Source organism: Macrobrachium nipponense, chromosome 46 (assembly GCF_015104395.2).
Source record: "Macrobrachium nipponense isolate FS-2020 chromosome 46, ASM1510439v2, whole genome shotgun sequence".
Classification (NCBI taxonomy): domain Eukaryota; kingdom Metazoa; phylum Arthropoda; class Malacostraca; order Decapoda; family Palaemonidae; genus Macrobrachium; species Macrobrachium nipponense.
The window spans coordinates 44,041,187-44,050,963 of NC_061106.1; the positions used below are offsets into that span (position 1 = coordinate 44,041,187).

A 9,777-nucleotide genomic window follows, 5' to 3' on the forward strand; every position below is an offset into this window, starting at 1 on the left:
GCAGAATATAATCGCTAAGCCCTGTAGGAAGTTGTAAATAAAAGGTTTCCTTTGATAGGATATCCTTTGTAGGAGTTCCTTTCCCGACCCAAGCGATCCCACCGGCTTACGAATAAGGCGGTGCGGGCTCCTCCCTCAGAGAGAGAGAGAGAAAAAAATGATATTACTATTTTCTTTATTGCTATGACTAAACTTCTACTGTTCTAATTACACATTTGAATACAGTGATTTCAATCATCATCAATATTATTGCTGACGTTGCAAGTTCATTATTATTATTTTCTGTACTATTCCGTCATCATCATCTTTACAAGCTCATTATTACTATTAATAATGAGTTTAACATACAGTAAACATTTAAGCTACAGTGTAAAGATTAGGAGAGAAATCACAAAGCGTTTATGCTTACCAAGTACACAGTAAACCTAGTAGCTGGAGATAAATGGACGAGAGAGAGAGAGAGAGATTAGGAGAGAAATCACAAAGCGTTTATGCTTACCAAGTACACAGTAAACCTAGTAGCTGGAGATAAATGAACGAGAGAGAGAGAGAGAGAGAGAGAGAGAGAGAGAGAGAGAGAGAGAGAGAGAGAGAGAGAGAGATTCTTGACTGGACTGAACATCGTAACATTTAATTCCATGAGACCAACTGATGTCAATTGAAATGTTGCAGTCATGCAACAAGCAATACATCCGGTGACAAATCACTATTTATCTGTTCGGTGTCATGTCTAACACCCAATGGATACCATCCAAATACCACGCCATTCCTCCTTACTTTGAGTCATTTACAAATTACCTAAACTAATTACTATTATGATCATTTTTGGGTTAGACTTGCGCTATGCATATACCTAAGACTATTTACGAACCACAAAGCATGCCGAATATTTAGTGCTAACATAAAGGGGGAAACCAGCTTATCCTTATAACCTTAAATGTTCAGTCAGCGACTCCAATGCATCAGTATATAAGGATCTTGAATTTACTACTTTGGGCAACAGCACTCACCAGGATCAACCGTAACAAAAGAAATAAAACAATATAGTAACGCATACAAGAATTAAAACAGTCTTTTACACTGGGGTTAACAATACTTTAAAAACTGCATATAGTCTAGTAGATTAGGAAAAAATCATGCACTTTTTGAACAGATTATCAAAATTTGGCTCCTAGAAGACTTTTTGATGCTCTTTCTAATAAGATGAGGAGACAAGTGATCTGAGCACTCCATGACCCCAAAAAGTGACATTTTTCAAAATGGCCGCCTAAAATAGACCTATGCCTATAACTTCTGTTGTAAGTCAGGTAGAAACAAGATTTTAGTAGCTTTACCTATATTGATCAATGTGTCCTATCACGTGCTGCTACCAGAAGTCCAACATGTGTGGCATTCATCTTGGAAATCCAAGATGGCTGCCCTGAAGTTACCTTTATGTATAAATTCGTTGGTAGGAGAGACGGAAATATGATCTTGGTGTCCAAACCTGTGTTCTAATGTGTGACCTGTCTTCCAGGTAACTCAAAAATTAAATATATGTGGCAGCCATTTTGAAAATTCAATATGGCTGCCTCCAATTAAACTTTTGTGCATACATGATGATAGATACTTCATGGTTTTGCATGATTTCCTGAGTAAACCATATAGAAGGGTGGTGCTTTATGTTTTCAGGTGTGTTCCATCTCTCTTTGTCTTATATCCTGTCTGTATATCCATATGTCCTTCTGACTGGTTGTCTGTCTGTCTATCTGTTTGTATATGTCTTTCAATCTGTTTAAACATCTAATTCCTGTTTCATTTTATTTCAGGTGCATAAATATCAAATACAATTATATAGCCAAACCCTTCATGAAGCAATCGCCCTGAATGTTGTACATACATGTATATAGACTAGTGGTGGTGGTAGTTGTAGTGTTCTAACAGTTTAACCATAGAAAATGTCTGAAATGTGCATGCAAGTAGATCCAGTGGAAGGAGCTGCCATGCAGAAAACTGCTAAACCCTCAACAGATTGGACATTATGTATTTTATGCCAGGTTATGAAACCAAATGAGAAACTTAAACTCCCAGGTGGTAAAACACAACGAAGAGACAGTGAATGTAGTTACAAAAGGTTAGCAGAAAATATATATGAATTTGAACAACTTGGATGTGTTCCATTGGACATCGACATTAAAAGACTGGACAATGGCAAAGGAATTGAAGCAACGCTACAAGAAAAATGATGCCAAGTTTCACAAGTCATGTGAAGGCCTTTTCAACAACCAGAAGCTACAGAGGGCTAAAGAAAAGGAAAGCAAAGCCAGGAGGTTGGCTGTCAACCAAGCCCAGCAAAAAAGAAGCTTAGATTAAGCAGTGACAGCATGCCAAAAGCAGAGTTATGCTTCTTCTGTGTGAAAGATGAGAGTGAAGCACCTTTGATCAAAGCAATGTCACTAAATGTTGATCGCAGAGTCCGAGAGTATGCTCATATACTATAAGACAGAAAACTTTTCGGCAAACTTTCTGCTGGAGATTTGCCAGCTCGTGATGCTGTTTATCACCACAAATGCATGACAGATTTGTACAACAAAGTTAGGGAAAAGAAGAATATTGATGACAGTGGAACAAAAGATGCTTTCAACACTGGGCTAGTTCTAAGTGAATTGGTTTCACACATAGAAGAACAGAGAGGTGAATCACTTCCAGTATTTAAACTTGCAGACCTAGGGAAAATGTATGATGCAAGAATGGCTAAAATAGATCCAACATATACCCAAAAGGTGCATACGACTAGACTTAAAGAAAAGTTGTTAGCTCTTATTCCAGACCTCAGGGCTCATAGTGAGGGAAGAGATATAATATTGATGTTTGACAGAGATATTGGAAAGGCTATCCGCATTGCTTGTACATATGCTGATGAGAAGTATTCGATTTGATGCATGCAGCTAAAATAGTTCGCAGAGATATACTTTCCCATGAATACTCATTTGATGGTTACTTTGAGCCAGAATGTGAAAAGAATGTGTCCCAAGAAGTCTTCTTGTCCTTGTAAAGATGAATATTACAAGGACCTTGTATCAAAGATCAACAATGTGATGATGATGCTATGACCAAAATAGCCCTTTGTCTGTCACAGCTACTGATTTTTAATACGAAGAACACCTCAAGAGAAGCTTCATCTACAAGACATCAGAAGTGCAGAGAGACACCATTTTCGATCTATGCAGCCCTACTCATCCATGCAAAAACTCGACAAAGAAGTCTTGTTGATACTTTGTTTAGTCATGGACTCTGTATATCATATGAACGCACTCAAGAGCTCTCAACAGCTCTTGCCAATGGTGTCATCAAGCAGTTTGAACAAGATGGATGTGTCTGTCCTACAACTCTAAGAAAGGGCATATTCACTGTTGGGGCAGTGGACAACATCGACCATAACACTTCCTCAAGAACATCAAAGGATTCATTTCATGGAACAGCTGTTTCCATAATTCAGTTTCCTACTGTATCTAATCCTGGAACTGAAAGAACCAAAATCTGTATTGAACCAAACCAAGGTAAATTGCTACCATTGCCAGATGATTACTCAGAGATTCCTCCACTGGAAATGCCCAGTTCAGAGCCAATGGTTCCAAGACAAGGAGAGGTGAAACCAAAGCTCACAAATATTGCCAATATGGCAAAAGAACAAGAAGACCTCTGGCTTGAAACAGTTGGTGAGAAATTGGAAAAGGACAAACTTGATCCAAGATGACCATGTTTCATGGGCAGCCTACCACGCAAGTAGGCTAACAACAGAACAAATAAGACCACCTTCCCCTATAGCTCTACTCCCACTATTCACAGAGCAGGCCCACACTGCAGCTATGATTTCACATTCTATGGAACTGGTAACAAAGGCCACTGCAAATCTCAACCCAGGCCAGGTCCCTGTAATCACAGTGGACCAACCATTGTTTGCTATTGCAAAAAGAATCCAGTGGGCATTTCCAGAGAGGTTTTGGTGAGAGCAAAATTGTTATCATGATGGGGGGACCTGCATTGAAATGAATGTAATGAAGCTGTTGGGAGATCTTCTTGATGGAAGTGGATGGAGCAGTATTGTAGTCCAGGCTGGTGTTACCACTTCAGGGCGTGCAGAAGCTATTCTAAAAGGCTCACACGTGACCAGGTCACGCTATTTGCATCAAAGTTACATCTGCTGCATTACATATACTGAAGAAAGGAAGGGCAATATGCATTCCTAACCTGTCAACACTTGCTCCATATGAAGTGCCAATGTCTTTCCACATGTGGGTTGATTCAAGAGTCAAGAGTACACCTCAGTTTCAGTACTGGAATATGGTGCAGGAGTTGGAGCTACTTGCATTGCAGTATATCCGTTCTCTACGTGAAGGCAATTTTTTGATCTCTATGTTGAGTGCCTTGGACAGCTAGTTCATTGGATGTTTTTCCATGGATCATAAGTTTAGTCATTATAGATATATTACTATTTCAAACTATATACTGTATTATTATGATTGTGGTGTGAGTAAACAAGATGAATACTCAAATGTGATATAACTATTTTTGAGAAATGCATTTTACTATAGCTTCAAACACTTTACATATGCCTAAAGATTAAATTTTTTTCTGATGCATCTATTACTGTGTTAAATTGTTGGCTGCACTTTTGACTGTCTGTATGGAACACTTGTAATGTACCTCAGAAAAATCCTTTTTGTCATTAATATGTTGGATGCACTCTTTGAGACATTTTCCCCAACGATCAAGCTTGTACATTTATTAAATTATTAAATTAAATGTTATAAAATGTCGACTTGTTGGCAGCCATCTTGAAAGGTTGTTCTTTATTTATTTTTTTATTTTTGGTAAAAAACAGTGCATTATGGTCATTGTACTTCAAAAAAAGTATCAAGATAATTAATTATATTCCTAAAAACAAACATCGGGGCAAAAATTTTAAAAGTGGCAAATATAAGGCGGCCATTTTGAAAAATGTTCATTTTTCAGGGTCACAAGAGTGCTCAGATCACTTGTCTCCTCATCTTATTGGAAAGACCACTTAAAAATCTCCTAGAAACCAAATTTTGGTAATCTGTTCAAAAAGTGCACAATTCCTACTAGTTTTTGACCTAATCCACTAGACTAATAATCACGAATACGGTACTGCTAAACTGCTCCTGAAGTATAACTATTACTATTATTATTACAAAATATACCGGAATTATCTGTGAAAATTTGATACCGATTTGTAACGTCATAAAACTAGACACTGACTAAACGCTTGCCAATAACATCTCAATGATCTCATCGTCTACAAACCATGCAGCATTTTTGTAACACCTCGCGTTCCGTTCGACCGCAAGTTACGCTCCCAATATGGCAATTTTCGGATTTTCTTTTTCTTCGTCTGCATAAGAATGACGTTTATGGCCCTTTAGCCCATCAAAACATCTTGGCGGGGATGCCGAGCTACACAAATAGTTATTTATAGCTCGGCGTCCCACCCGAAAATGAACCCAAAGATTGATACACAGCGAAGATCTAGTAAAAGTGCTGTAACGCTCAAACCCTCGGACTACCACGGGTTTGGGGGTTGGGGGGGGGAAGGAGGTTCTTTAGACCATGCTCGAATTTGTGTGTCGGCGGAGGCGGGAGATCTCAATCACCTTTACACGAGAGAACAGTCCGCCGTCTTTTCTATTCGACATCCCCATCCCGTCAAATCCGCAGAGGATGGAAAACAATGCCCTTGGCATACCCAGGTCCTGGGTATACCCACTGTTGGTTGGGCTCAGTATACGGAGATTGACCATCCCAAAGAGGGAGTGGGCGATCTGCTGTCAGCAGCTACCATCAACTCATTCATACCTGTCCTTCGCAGCGGCAACTCGAAGGCTGGCAGACGGGTAGGCCTATAGTACCAGGTAAAAGGCACAATAATCATCGAGTCCGTGTTCTCTCGTTCACATGAAAGGGAATTAGGCACGGGCCAGTAGAAGTGGATTGTCCAATAAACTACCGGAATTTCTGGGACCTTTCCCGGGGTCTCTTTTTTGGATGTTTGGGCTTTTTTTCAGATGATAGATGGGAATAAGGCAGCTGCGGTGGGCACCGACCTAACCTTACTTCTGCTTACCCTTTGAAGGCCATCGGGGAGCTGGATCAAAGTCGGGCCAAGGTGGTAGAGCCTATCGTTAAATATTTTAACCCCAAAAGACGTGGTTTATTTCATTATCCTGATAATAACTGAGGTAAAGGACACCCAAGGTCTAAAAGAGCGTCTTTAAACTATGCTTGCAGCATACCTAGGCCTATGCTGGAAGAAAACGATAAAACCGTAATACAATCGTTGCTCTAACATGATACTAGGCCTAACACAGCATTCTAAAACAGTATAATAATTGCAAGCAAATATGCCAACACGGTCTCGGCTTAGAACTTCGAGTCAGAAACAAATCATAATGTAAATTTACCCCCATCTTCAGTTCAGCTGGGGTTTACAGGCTTTGAAGCCTATTCAATTGTCTATGTTTCTTGATAAATGAAGATTTTAAACGCGTACGTACAAAAAACACATTGTCATGTACATTACCATCGGAAGAGCGCCGCCTTATCCTCCCTTCAAACACACCTTAATTCCTGAAATTGAACTGAAAAATATAACCAAGATTCCAACCTGATAGAACGACGAGAAAGAACACGGTTGTACACGAACACTTTCGACACTAACTCAAGTCAACTCGGTTGACAACTAAAGTCTCATTCACAAGCAACGTGAGCCGGGCGACGAGGCACCGCATCACGGGAAACATGTCGTACTGCAATGTATAAAGCTACAATCTGGTAATGGCATATTTCTGCCTACGTTTGTGCATAAATAACAGCCAGATAACAGTGCATACAACAAACGACGTTTCTCTTCTCCTCATTACACTATAGTAAATTTGGAAAATTAAAATTCCACTGGAAGATGCTCGACGTACGTCTGACAGGCATGGGCAGCAACAGGTTTCTGCAGCATCTCGCCAGCTTGTTAGGAAGTTGTTAGAAACCTATGCCACAATAATTCATTATCAGAACTTGTTGCAAGTACTCGGAAAAATAAAATAAAGGATGTTGAGAGGTTCTGTGATCGATAACTTGACCCATGTTAGCACGGACTCATGCTTAGTGAACGTCTCTTCAGGTTTAAAGAACAAAAGTTAATGTTATGGAGACTAATTTTTTGTGAGTTTTCAAAATACCACTCCGATGTTTCAGAACAGAATAGAATACAGAATTTTGGCAAGCGCTGGGACCTTTGGGGTCATTCAGCGCTGAAAGGGGAAATTGACTATAACAAGGTTTAAAAGGGGCAGGAAAACCTCGCTGTTGCACTATTTAAAGAGAAATGCAGATGTAGAAACTAAGATGGAAGATGAAAATATGAACAGAGGTACAGTAAAAGGAATGCAAGGGGTTACAGCTAAAGCCCAAAAGGACGCTGTAAAGAACCTTAAGCAATGCCTACAGTGATGCATGAGGTGCACTGACGGCACTACCACCCTACGGGACTGATGCTTAATTAAACTTCTTATAGGTGAGGCGTTTGCTCTATCTACGTATAGGCCTACTGTAATTACGAAACTTTCAGCGGAACATCACTGCGTTAAGGCTGAGCGTTAGGCAAGGTAGGCTGCATATAAGTACGGTTAGAACAAAGATACGATCAAATAGGAATAAGCTATATTAAGGTGGATAAGGAAATAATAAGGATGAAGACGCTTAAAAAAAGAACTCGAAATTCACAAGTGGTCCTTCAGTCTAGGGTAAAATTTGCATTGACAGATATTCTGGATGAACATTTGGTAGCTGAATGATCTGGGCGTTATTCCGAGTACTATAATATTATAACAGTTTAGAAAATTCGATCAATTAATAAAAGAATCGAGAATATCATACGAATATGCATACGGAGGAAAACTCCTCCATGTCCTGTCCCTCCCATCAGAACCACGGACGGTCTTCCTCCACACCTGCCTCTCCGGTTTCCCCATCGCAAGTAATATAATCTATGGGGCGTCTCACACTACCCCATTTTCCACTTCATTAATTCCGACAATGATATTGTGCAAGTATCCGCAGAGGGAGAGTAAGTTTATCAACTGATATGACTAGCGGGGTGTTAATGGTGTGTAGTAGGTACCGGTATTTAATGACTTTTTCCTCGCAACTCTAGTCATTCTACTTTTTAACTTTTTTACTTGACAGTGTGCTTTCTCTTACTTATGGTTTTCACACATGCAATATATATATATATATATATATATATATTATATATATATATATATATAGATATATATATATATATATACATACATACATACATAAATGCAAACTATTCACTGATAAAAAAAATAATTACCTGTAATGAGATTTTTTCAGTTTTCTAATCCTTCCTCTTTTCATTTCCAATTCATTCATACTTGAAAAAACTATAGTGTGTGTGTGTGTGTGTGTGAGAGAGAGAGAGAGAGAGAGAGAGAGAGAGAGAGAGAGAGCACAAACAGCTGAAGTAGAAGCACGGAGGGTGACAGCTGGTGCCCAGGGTAACGTGACCAGTCTCATTCCACCTGCCCTTCTATGATATCCAAGACTCGTCTTCTAAATAAGGAACCAAGGGGAAAGAAGCGTAAAAACAGAAGCTCGATTCAAACGAAGTCTTCATTTTCATTTTCATAGCGAGTAATATATACATTTTTTACACAAACGAAATCACATTGCATTTTACAAACTTAAGTTGAGCTCAGCTGATACCAGTTTAGGTAACCAGTCTACATACATTAGTACTACCTTTGGAAGTACTGTGCTGTAGACTCAAAAGTCATTTTTTATTCCTTTTTCCAGCCCACAAAATAAGTCCATCCTGCGTATCATCAAATACAGTCATTGATTAGAAATATTACAGTATGCAAAAAAAAAGAAAAAAAAAAACAAGAAAAGATCACTAGTTATCATAGACCAATACTACCTGGATGTTTTAAAACTTGACTTTATCAAGTTGTACGAGAAAGGCTAAACAAGAAGCCAGGGTTAATAATGCACAACATTTCACTGCCACACTGATGACAACAATAAAAAAACTAGAACGATATAGAATGTCTTTGATGCACTGACATTATTACTTACTTTATCTTCCCGCCACTGGCCAGTGGCATAGGGCTGATACAGTTCCTCTCCATCTGTCTCTATCCCGAACCATTTCCCTCGCTTCCTCTAGGTTATGGATTTCATCCTCAAGATCCCTGACAATTATGTCTATCCACCTCGTTCTTGGTCTACCCAGCAGTCTTCTTCCTATTTGTACTGCTCTCAGTGCTCTCTTGGGGTCTCTGTTCCCATCCATCCTCTCAACATGTCCAAACCATTTCAGCCTTCCCCTCTTCAACCTGGTACGGACTGGCCTTTGCCTCAATCTCACCATGATGTCTTCATTTCTAACATAATCATCCCATTTAATGCCAAGTATCCTTCTCAGCAGCTTCATCTCAAGAGCATCCAACCTTTTCTCCTCTGTTCTGGTCAGTGCCCAGGTGGACGAGCCATACATCAGGACTGGTAGTACTACTGCACTGAATATTCTCAGCTTAGTTTTCAAGCTGATTTCATGCCTTGACCAAACGTTTTTTCTCAGAACCTCAAAAGCTCTTGCTGCTCCTAGTTTTCTTCTTTGTATATCTTCAATTTGCCTCTGACACTGACATACCATCCAGAAAATACAAAGAATATCATACCCAACATAAAACGAGC

The 9,777-nt window shown here is 39.4% G+C and overlaps 1 protein-coding gene across 2 annotated transcripts in view; it reads right to left on the bottom strand.

Annotated features, from left to right (window-relative positions):
• The window catches only part of LOC135214992 (uncharacterized), a 294,976-nt gene extending 288,216 nt beyond the window's left edge, over nt 1-6,760 (bottom strand). For both annotated transcript variants that reach the window (XM_064249517.1, XM_064249516.1), the window contains exon 1: nt 6,665-6,760. The gene's annotated coding sequence lies outside the window, so the exon portion shown is untranslated. The remainder of the gene's footprint in view (nt 1-6,664) is intronic.
• Between the last annotated feature and the right edge of the window lie 3,017 nt (nt 6,761-9,777).